The following is a 9,794-nucleotide window of genomic DNA, read 5'->3' as shown; positions in this document are numbered from 1 at the left end:
TACCAAACTCGTAGCTTTGGCGATCAACGAACCCTGAAAAGGCAAACAAACCAAAAATAGGGTGAGCGTATGGCTAATTCAGAGGCGAACACCTCTAACCCTAAAATAAGAAGGTCGAGACAATAAATTGAAATGAGTAAATAAATGAAAGGGACTTAGCTTTTTGCATTTGATCTGATGTGGTTGACAGTCGGGGGCGCCTTAAGGTTAACCCTGAAAAGGCACAGGAAAGAAAATAAATCAGTGTAGGGCATGATCTTCGTAAACCCTAATTAGGGCGTAAGTTAGCCATAGTTAATAGAATGAATAAAATTGAATTGTAAAAATAAAACTTCGATTAAACTGTCTAATCCTGATTAGTAACAAAATTATCGACCAAATTAATTATTTTTGAAATCAAATAAGAAATATTATTAACAATTAAATCAATTACTCATCAAAATAAATAATTATATGGAAAAGGATATTTAAAAGGAATTTTAGTTAAGAGAAAATTTAAAAAGAAAGTTTATTAAATAAATATGTAAATAATATATAAAAGATGAGAAAATAAAAAAATAAATATGTAATAAATAAAATAAGCTAGAAATATCACTTAGCTGAGATTCTATGTGGTATGGCGCATGGTTCTGTGATACACCTGCAGCCCTAGGTGCGTTGGATCTGATGTTATGGAGATCTGATGGTTGCAATTCGCGGGCGCACCTTAGTTGCGCGTAGGTGAGTGACACAGGATTCGCAATCAAGAATAAGTGAAAAATATTGTGGCTCCGCCGGGACTCGAACTCTGTTTCCTCAGATTACCAATGTGGCGCTTAGCCACCCGCTCCACATTCATCACCTGTTAGTATTATGATTCGAGAATAATATATATAAAAATTAAACTGAAAATTTTGAATCAAACAGATTCCTGCGCCTAGTCGTCTCGTCTTCAACCTTGGTGCTGGTTTCATTTGCCACGGATAGCTAGGATTTAGCTACCAATATTTTGAAGCAAAATAACCTACCAACGTCATAACTCTACACGAGCCATAAAAATCAAAAGTGACAACATGGATGAATTCGCCTTTTCATCACGAACTCAAATATATCTGCGTTTAAGGTTAATTTTTCCGATACCGAAAAGCCCTAAACCAAAGCTTGAAAACCCTAGTCATGGTGGATCACAAAGCCTGCAACTAAATTCAAATCAAACCGCACAGAAAGAATCTATACACTCACATGAACACGACCATATGATTAAAAGAGATTCATGATGCGTAAATACTTGTAATCGAATGGAATAAACTTTTGACAAACCGTGAGTATATTGGACGAAAATCGGGATGCTATGGGCTTGGGAATCGATCTGAACTGCTTCAATACCTCCAAAGGATTACGTTTTGATGATTAAAAGTTCTTGAATATTCCTGCAACAGCAGAACCGAATTGGAATTTCTTGCCTTTTTGTTTTTTTCGTGAAGGTCTCAAAGGCTGCAAAACCTGGTCCCCCCCTTTTTTTTTTATTCACTGAATGCATTGTGTTTATATATGAGTAGGTTTTAGGTCAATGAAAAGAGAAAGAATCAAGTGATTGGAAATTTTGAGATTTGATTGAAAATATTGCATGAAATCTTTCTTCTTTTGGAAAATCTCTCTTCCAATCTCTTCCATCGTATGCTTTTGTTTTCAAGATTGTTTTGTATTGCCAAGAATATTTAAGGGACCAATAATACCTTTTTATCTATTAACTTAGGATTTTATTTGATTTTAAATTGAATTTAAATAAATAAAATCAACTATAAATAAAATAGAAACCATAGAATAGATAATATTTAATCCATGTGCCTTTTGGATGATTAAAACAACTTCCCACAAATTAATTCAACTATTTTTTTATATTTTACTTGATTTATTTAGATTTTAAATTAATAAAATCCAAAATAAAATAAGTAAATATTATAAAAATAAATGAATGTCATTATGGGTCCTTATTTAGGTCATATTCATGCTTTAAGTCCAAAACCTAGGCCCATTAGTCCAAATATCCAAAATTGGCCAAAGTTACTTTCATGCCCTTCTTTAATTTTGACCAACTTGTGCACTTCATATCTCTCTCAATCTTGATCATATGAATGTGTTCTAGGACTTTTTTAGAACGCTCAAAGAGTCCTCCAAAAGCTCCTTTTGGTTTCATCTCAATTGAGTTTACCATGTTCAAATTATGAGCTTTGCCATTCAGATGAGCTTGAGTATGGAAATGTGATGGGCAAATTTTGGGGTATGACAACAATCTACAAATCGAGCACTGAATAAATCTCCTTATGTTGGTTCAAGTTACTTTAAAATAGATGGAGATTCATATCCAACATATATTTCCATTCTCCTTTGAGGACCCATCTTAGTGCAGTGCGGTAGAAAAATTGGAACATACACCGCACATCTAAAAATTCTTAAATGACAAATATTAGGTTCTTTATCAAAAACGAATTGTAAATGGGAAGAGATGTGATAACTTGTTGTCCTAATGCAAATCAATGTTACAGCATGCAAAATTTCATATGTCCCTAATTAGAAATTGGGAGTTTATATCGCACGATAAGAGGCCTTTCAGTTAATTTCATACGTTTAATAAAGGATTATGCAAGTCTATTTTGTGTATGAACATGTGCTACTGGATGATGTCAATTTCAATAGACATACAATATTCATTAAATGCTTCAGATGAAAAATTTGCAGCATTATCAAGACATATTTTCTTGATAGGATAATCGGAGAAATGTATTCTTATTCGAATTAGTTGAATTAGAAATCTCGCAAACGCTTGGTTGCGAGTTAACAACAAACCTGCATGTGATCCTCTAGTTGATGTATCAATTAAAATCATAATATATCTAAATGGTCTACATGATGAGTGTATTGACCCACAAATATCACCATGTATACGCTATAAAAATTGATATTATTCATTTCCAATTTTTATTGGTGATGGTAGAGTTATCAACTTCCCTTGATAGCAAGAGTTGCATGAGAACTTGTTAAATTGAATAATCTCATGACTCTTTAATTAATAACCACATGAATTTTCAATTATTTTTTGCATCATTGTATAACCAAAATAGTCCAACTGGTCATGCCAAATTACAAATTTATTATTATTTGTAAACTTCTGGTTTATATAGGTTTATGCTTCTGTTGTACTAATATAGGTGTAGTACAAGCCCGAGAAAAAAGTTAGTAGCTTTTCGAATCTGGAGGGCGATCGAAATCAAAAAGTGGGCCAAAGACGTCTGCACGGTGCTGATGAAGAGGAGGAGGCGGTGTACCTACAAGGTACTCCAACGAGCAAGGAAGTAAGAGCACAAATACGTGAAAGTATTTCAAGGGTTAAAAATTGTGTTACCTGACCCTCAAATGAGAGGGTTTTTATTGTCCCCAACATTTGGCCACTGGTCCACGTTTTGAGATAGATCGTAGATTTAGGTCCAAAATGAGTGACAATCAGGATTCTAGGAGCATGTTTAGGAATTCTGGGAGGCTGCAAGAAACTAGTTGTTGGTCGGGAAGATGGGTGGTTCCTGGTCGACGCAGGTGTACGTCGAGTAGAGGTTGTTCCGCCCCCGGATGGGAGAGGGACGCGTGTCTTACTACTGGGGTGGAAGTTGTTCGGTCGAGAGGACAGTCCTCGACCTGAGGGGAGCTAGCCCAGTGACGGGCAGGGGAAATGGCGTTTCCACAGCCCTCAGGTGATTGGATCAACGTTATTGGGTCGTTCTGGAAGTAGGAATAGGTTGGGTCATGCCTAGCCATCGGGTCAGTCCAGAACATTTTATATTGCACATATTTTATCCAAATCATGTTTTGTAATGCAAATACATTCAATGCCTCCATCACCTTGTTTACGGTGATTTCCGGTAAACAACCGCTAGTCTTCCAAACTATAATAAATATGATTTGGTTACTTGCAGGATCGACTAGATTGATCCTAGGACACATAGTCAAGAAGATTGTTATCAATGTTCATTTGAATCATATTCGTAATTTGTCCTCTTCGATGAGTATTGTTCGATTCAAGAATCTTGGTAATTGCTTCGTTATATGTAATTATAACTTCAACAAGAAAAATAAATAACATAACATATGAAACTTAAAAATTGTTAAAACATAAAGAATCTTAAACTGCGGAAACGTTAAGGACTTTAAAAGTAAATGATCATGAAAGTAAATTCGAAAGTAAAATAAAGATACAGGAATGTAAATGACAAGAAATAAATGGAATGCAGTAACTCAGAAATGTATTCGAAAATGAAATACAATACACATGTATTAAAATGGTGGTGTCATACGTACATTTTCTCAGCGAACTCTTTCTCGTAACACTTGATACTTGAGTAAATATGTGAGTGATTTGTACAAAATGAACACACGGAATCCTAACATAAAGACCCCTATTTATACTAGTTTCGACCTTAACGGTCCTACACTAATCTGCTGCCACGTTTCTCATCAGAACTTCCAGCGAAGCCATCTGTATTTGGACAGTTACGATACTGTCTTCGAATTTCAAATCTTCCCGCCTGACTCCGTCTTCGACGCGTGTGTTGCACCCCAATTTTTGACCTCTGAGATCCCATCATTTTTCTAAGTATCATGATCATTATCATTATCATTTATCATCATGCATATTTTTATTTACTAACAAAAAATAAAAAGAAAAAAAGTTTGTTGCTTGTGTGTTAAAAAGACAGGAGAATGATCAAGAGAAAGCTGAAGAATTCAGGGTTTTGAGGCCCACAAGAGGTTCAACATTCTCTCAAGATTCAAAGGTTCCTTCAATCAATATTCAAGTCCAAGGATGGCTCAGTTTAAGGCAGACAACTCTCAAGATCGCCAGAAGCGCCAAATTAGGGTTTTTGTTTTTTTTCCAGGAGAACGAGTTTTTGAGACCTCAAATGGATTTCATGGATCTCCATATGTCTCAAAATACCACCAGACAAATTTTCAAACTTCGATTCGCTCAGACGCACAGTCAACAGCTCAAACAGTCAACAGACGACCAGTTTGACCAAAAAGTCAACAGACAGTCCAAAATGCAATTTTTTGTCAACATCCATATTTTGTCAAAAGATTCATCATGTGATCAATGGTTGATCATAATTCATCAAGAAAAGTTCAGAAATCGACAAAACTCAAAATTGCAAAATTAGAGTTTTTTAGCTAAAAGTCAACTGAACTTTGACCGACCATAACTCTCTCATAATTTATCAGAAAAATTCCAACCAAAGCTCATTCTCAAGGAAATTCAATTCTCTACAACTTTGATGTTGGGACCAAGGTCAAGAAATGCTTTCGCCTAAGAGATATAAGCCAAAACATTACGGGTCATTTTGAAAGTCAACAAAAAGCAGTTTTTTGTCAAAGCTCATATCATCAAAATAACTTCTCCAAATGCAAAAACGCTTCCAAAGTGGCTTGTAGAGGACATCTTGGGCTTTCCAAAAAGTTAAAGAACACTTTCATAGGATCAAAATTGAGGGAGATATGCCTTGATGAAGTTGACCTTTTTTGGAAAAATGCATGAAACAAGTAATGACCAAAATTTGATTTTTTTTCAAAAAGGCCAATTCTTTTGTGATTCAATCTTGATTCTCATATGTTTAAAGGGCATCCACGACCCATCCATGATTCATGACATTTTTATTTCATTTTAATTAAATTTTATTCATTTAAAGTTTAATTAAAGTGAGATAATTCAAAGATATTATCAAAGATGCTTATGGTTGCCAATCAAGACCAATTCAAGATGCTTAAATATATTATTGCAAGATTGAAGAGAATAATACTTGAGTGTTTTAACCATGGTTAAGAAATACACTCATTGAAAATATTCCATTATCATATTTTTTCCACAAAATCAATCATGACAATTTCCACTTGCAAGGCTTCCAAGATCAAACTCTTTGCCTATAAATAGAACTTCATTTTCTTCATTCAAGAGGAGGAAAAAAGAGGGAGAAACAAGAGGAGAGCACAACAACAAACACCAAAGCCATAGCATAAGTTTTATATTTTTCAAAAGTTTCAATAAACTTGTAAAAATCAAGGCTCATTCAAATAGCCACTTTCAATCAATTTCAATCACTCTTTTCCACTCTTGGAACATCATAGAGTAAGTACAATGTAATTTTTAATATGTAGTAGTGTTAAGAGTTCATGAATTAAAAACTCCATATTTATGCATATTTTCAATTTCTCAAAAAAAAATGTTTTAATTTTAGTTTTAAGTTGATAAAATGTTTATTTAATTTTTAACATAAAAATATTTTATTTCTTTTCATAATTAATTTATATTGCTTAATTAATTAGTAATTATGTAAATATTGCTTTTTAATTATTTTTAACCAATCAAAAAACTCCAAAAATATTTTCCTTTTAGATTTAGTTTTATATTTTTTTTATAATCTAATTTTTGACATATAAAATAATATTTTTCTTGTTAAGTTTAATTATTTGTATAATTATTTGTTTAATTAGCTTGTTAATTAACTTAAAATCAATTCCAAAAAATCACAAAAAATAATGAATTAAGTTTAATTTGTTTTATATTTATTTTTGTATATTATTTGATATTATTTCTTATCTTTTTCCTTTGTCCCGAATCAGAATAAAAGATCAAATATGGCAGAGATTGTATGCATTTGATTTAAGACTTTTGGAAATTTATCGTGTAGTCGCTATGATTCTATCAAGCTTCTGATAAATTTTCATTAACTTTAAATCCGAGATCATCATTCACTCACCATCGATCTTCACTAACATCGTGGATATACTTGACTAGCTTCAAGATGATTCACGTGCTAACATACTAACAATTGACTTTAATTTCCGCATTTTATTATAGTGTTCTTTATATTTCTTGCTTTATGCTTTATTTTATTATTTATTATTTATGTTTCTGTTATTTTTTCTTTGTCCATTTGGACATATTATTTATATTTCTGTTATTTTTTCTTTGTCCATTTGGACATATTATTTATGTTTCTGTTATTTTTTCTTTGTCCATTTGGACATATTATTTATGTTTCTGTTATTTTTTCTTTGTCCATTTGGACATATTATTTATGTTTCTGTTATTTTTTCTTTGTCCACTTGGACATATTATTTATATTTCTGTTATTTTTTCTTTGTCCACTTGGACATATTATTTATGTTTCTGTCATTTTTTCTTTGTCCATTTGGACATATTATTTATATTTCTGCTATTTTTTCTTTGTCCATTTGGACATATTATTTATATTTCTGCTATTTTTTCTTTGTCCATTTGGACGTATTATTTATATTTCTGCTATTTTTCTTTGTCCACTTGGACATATTATTTATGTTTCCGCTATTTTCTCTTTGTCCATTTGGACATTTATATTCCGCTATTTTCTCTTTGTCCATTTGGACGCTATGTTTATGTTTCCGCTATTTTCTTTTTGTCCACTTGGACCATACTTTACTTTTATGCTAAAAAACTAATAAACAACAAAAATCTAAAAAAAACGCTTAAGGTTCTCTCTTGGACTACTGGTTACTATCCCTAGCATTTTGGAGATTCGGACTTATGGACTTAGTGCCTCTGGACCCTTATTCTGTTATTACTCTGTGGTTGTTCTGTCTGGCATTGGATTGTTGTCTGTTTGCGTATGCAGGTATTTCCTTGAAAATCCTTGATGGTTAATTCTAAGGCATTGAGATAAGGATTTTACCCGAAAACAGCCGTTACTCTGCCCGATTTTCATCAAAATTTTAATGTGCTTAAATGCAAAGTGGTGCTAAAGATAATAAGTTCATCTGGATCTCCAAGTGGTAATGCGTCGGTCAACTGTTGGTTTCTTATTTTGGTCAGATCATTCTCTCCTTAAACTTTTATTTTAAGCACTAGGATAGCCTTTTCATCTCCTCCCACTTCTTAAATTTTCAAAATCTTCTCCCTTTTTCCAAAATCTTCTTATGTTTGTAAAACCTCTTTTAAAAATCTTTTCTTATAAAATATCTTTTGCCCTTAGTGGCTTTTCTGCAAAAGTTTAGACACGATTAATTGTTGTAGTGAGTTGCGATACCCCACGATTTTGAAATTGATTGATATAATGAGATCTTTTCTGCGTGAGAGAGCTAGTGGCATACTCGTTGATTTTATCCGAGTTGGAGCCCTTCTTTCATTAGCGATGCAAAGAACTCATTTGTTCTCATGCTCAAGATCAATGGCCGAGTATTTCTCTCCGACGATGATAAAGTGTTTATTCGTTTTTTTTTAAACCGTTTTTCCTTTTAAGCGGAACTACATTAGCTCTGACTTCTCCATTGCACCGAGGAGGTATGTAGGCACAAGGCTTAATGTCTTGCCGAGCTTATTTTAAAAATCAAACAAGAGCAAAAGTGATCTAAGCAAAACTAAGAGCCCATGGATAACCATGGATACAAAGGGTGCTTAAAACCTTCCCTTTGTATAACCAACCCCCCGAACCCAAAATCTGTCAAAAGGTCTTTCCTGTTCTTTTATGCCTTTCCTTTTTTGGATAAAATAAAAGTCGGTGGCGACTCTTGCAAAAAAATAAAAAAAATAATAAAAAAAGAAAGAGCAAGGAGTCAGTTCGCCTCAAAAAACCGAGTTTACAGCGTGGCAGTGTAAAAACACTATGAAAACACGCTAAGTAGTAACACTTAAATATATACTTTATAAATTTTGTCTAAGTCCCGAAGACATATACTTTCATTAGTCTTTCAGTGTTCACTATCTTCAACGAACTTAGAAGTCTGTATCTTCGAGGCATGACCATCAGTAGCCATTCTTTCACTTTTTAAGGGATGGCCATCAGTAACCATCTTTCCTTCGATTCTCAACTCCTTCGAAGGACAAACAATATAAAACGAAATCTTCAGCTAACAAATTGCCCCCAATAAATGCCTGTTTCGAGAATCAACAGAAATAGGCGTTTCTTGTCATTATAAGATTTCGTTTTTATGATCTTTGAAAGTTCCAAGACTGCTGACTAACGTCATAATCACTGATAACACTGTTTCCGAAACGTCTTGTCATTTTCAAAGATGTCTTCTCATGACTTACATTCCCACGTTTTAACCTTACTTACTGATCATTATTCCTATATACTAGGAGTAAGGCTAACTTATTCAACCGCCGTTGGATTAAATCACCAACCGCCATGTGTCTCTCGGGTTTTACCCAAAAGATTTAAAAGGGTTTCCGTTAAACCTTTAAATATTTGACCTTGTGCCTTTATACCGCCTTCCATTCATCTTCTACACCGAGAAAACTAAGAATATCTTCACTCTTTCTAAAATCTTGCTCTCTTTAGCAAAAACTCTTCCATGGCTTCATCTTCAAATGTTCTTCAACCCGCTGTGAAGCTCCAATCAACAACACGTTCTGGGGAACGAGAGTTCGTTCCAAACCCTAATACTGAAGAAATACGCGCAATCTAGGCTTCCCAGGTAATCATACCTTTTGATCTTTCTGGAAAAACTCTTGCCTTTATGGGTCCGTTACCGAGTGAAAATATCCAATCCGTGAATAAGTTTTTCCCTGCTTACTATAAAACTAGACCAATAGTTAGCAAAGTTAGGATAGATGAAGACGGTCGTTCTCCTTTAGGCAAATCTACTAATGCAGAGAAAACTTCAACTGCAACCCCTTTAGCTTTAGCCAAAATTAGGTTAAACTATATGACCAATTCTGTAAAAGTGTTTAGGTCATTTCCTTTAGCCAAAGATCCTGATTTGTATTATGCTTGGCTAGAAAAGGTAGAGAAACA

This window comes from Vicia villosa, unplaced genomic scaffold (assembly GCF_029867415.1).
Source record: "Vicia villosa cultivar HV-30 ecotype Madison, WI unplaced genomic scaffold, Vvil1.0 ctg.006113F_1_1, whole genome shotgun sequence".
Lineage (NCBI taxonomy): Eukaryota > Viridiplantae > Streptophyta > Magnoliopsida > Fabales > Fabaceae > Vicia > Vicia villosa.
The sequence above is the reverse complement of the archived record's forward strand: the minus strand, read 5'-3'. Positions refer to the sequence as shown.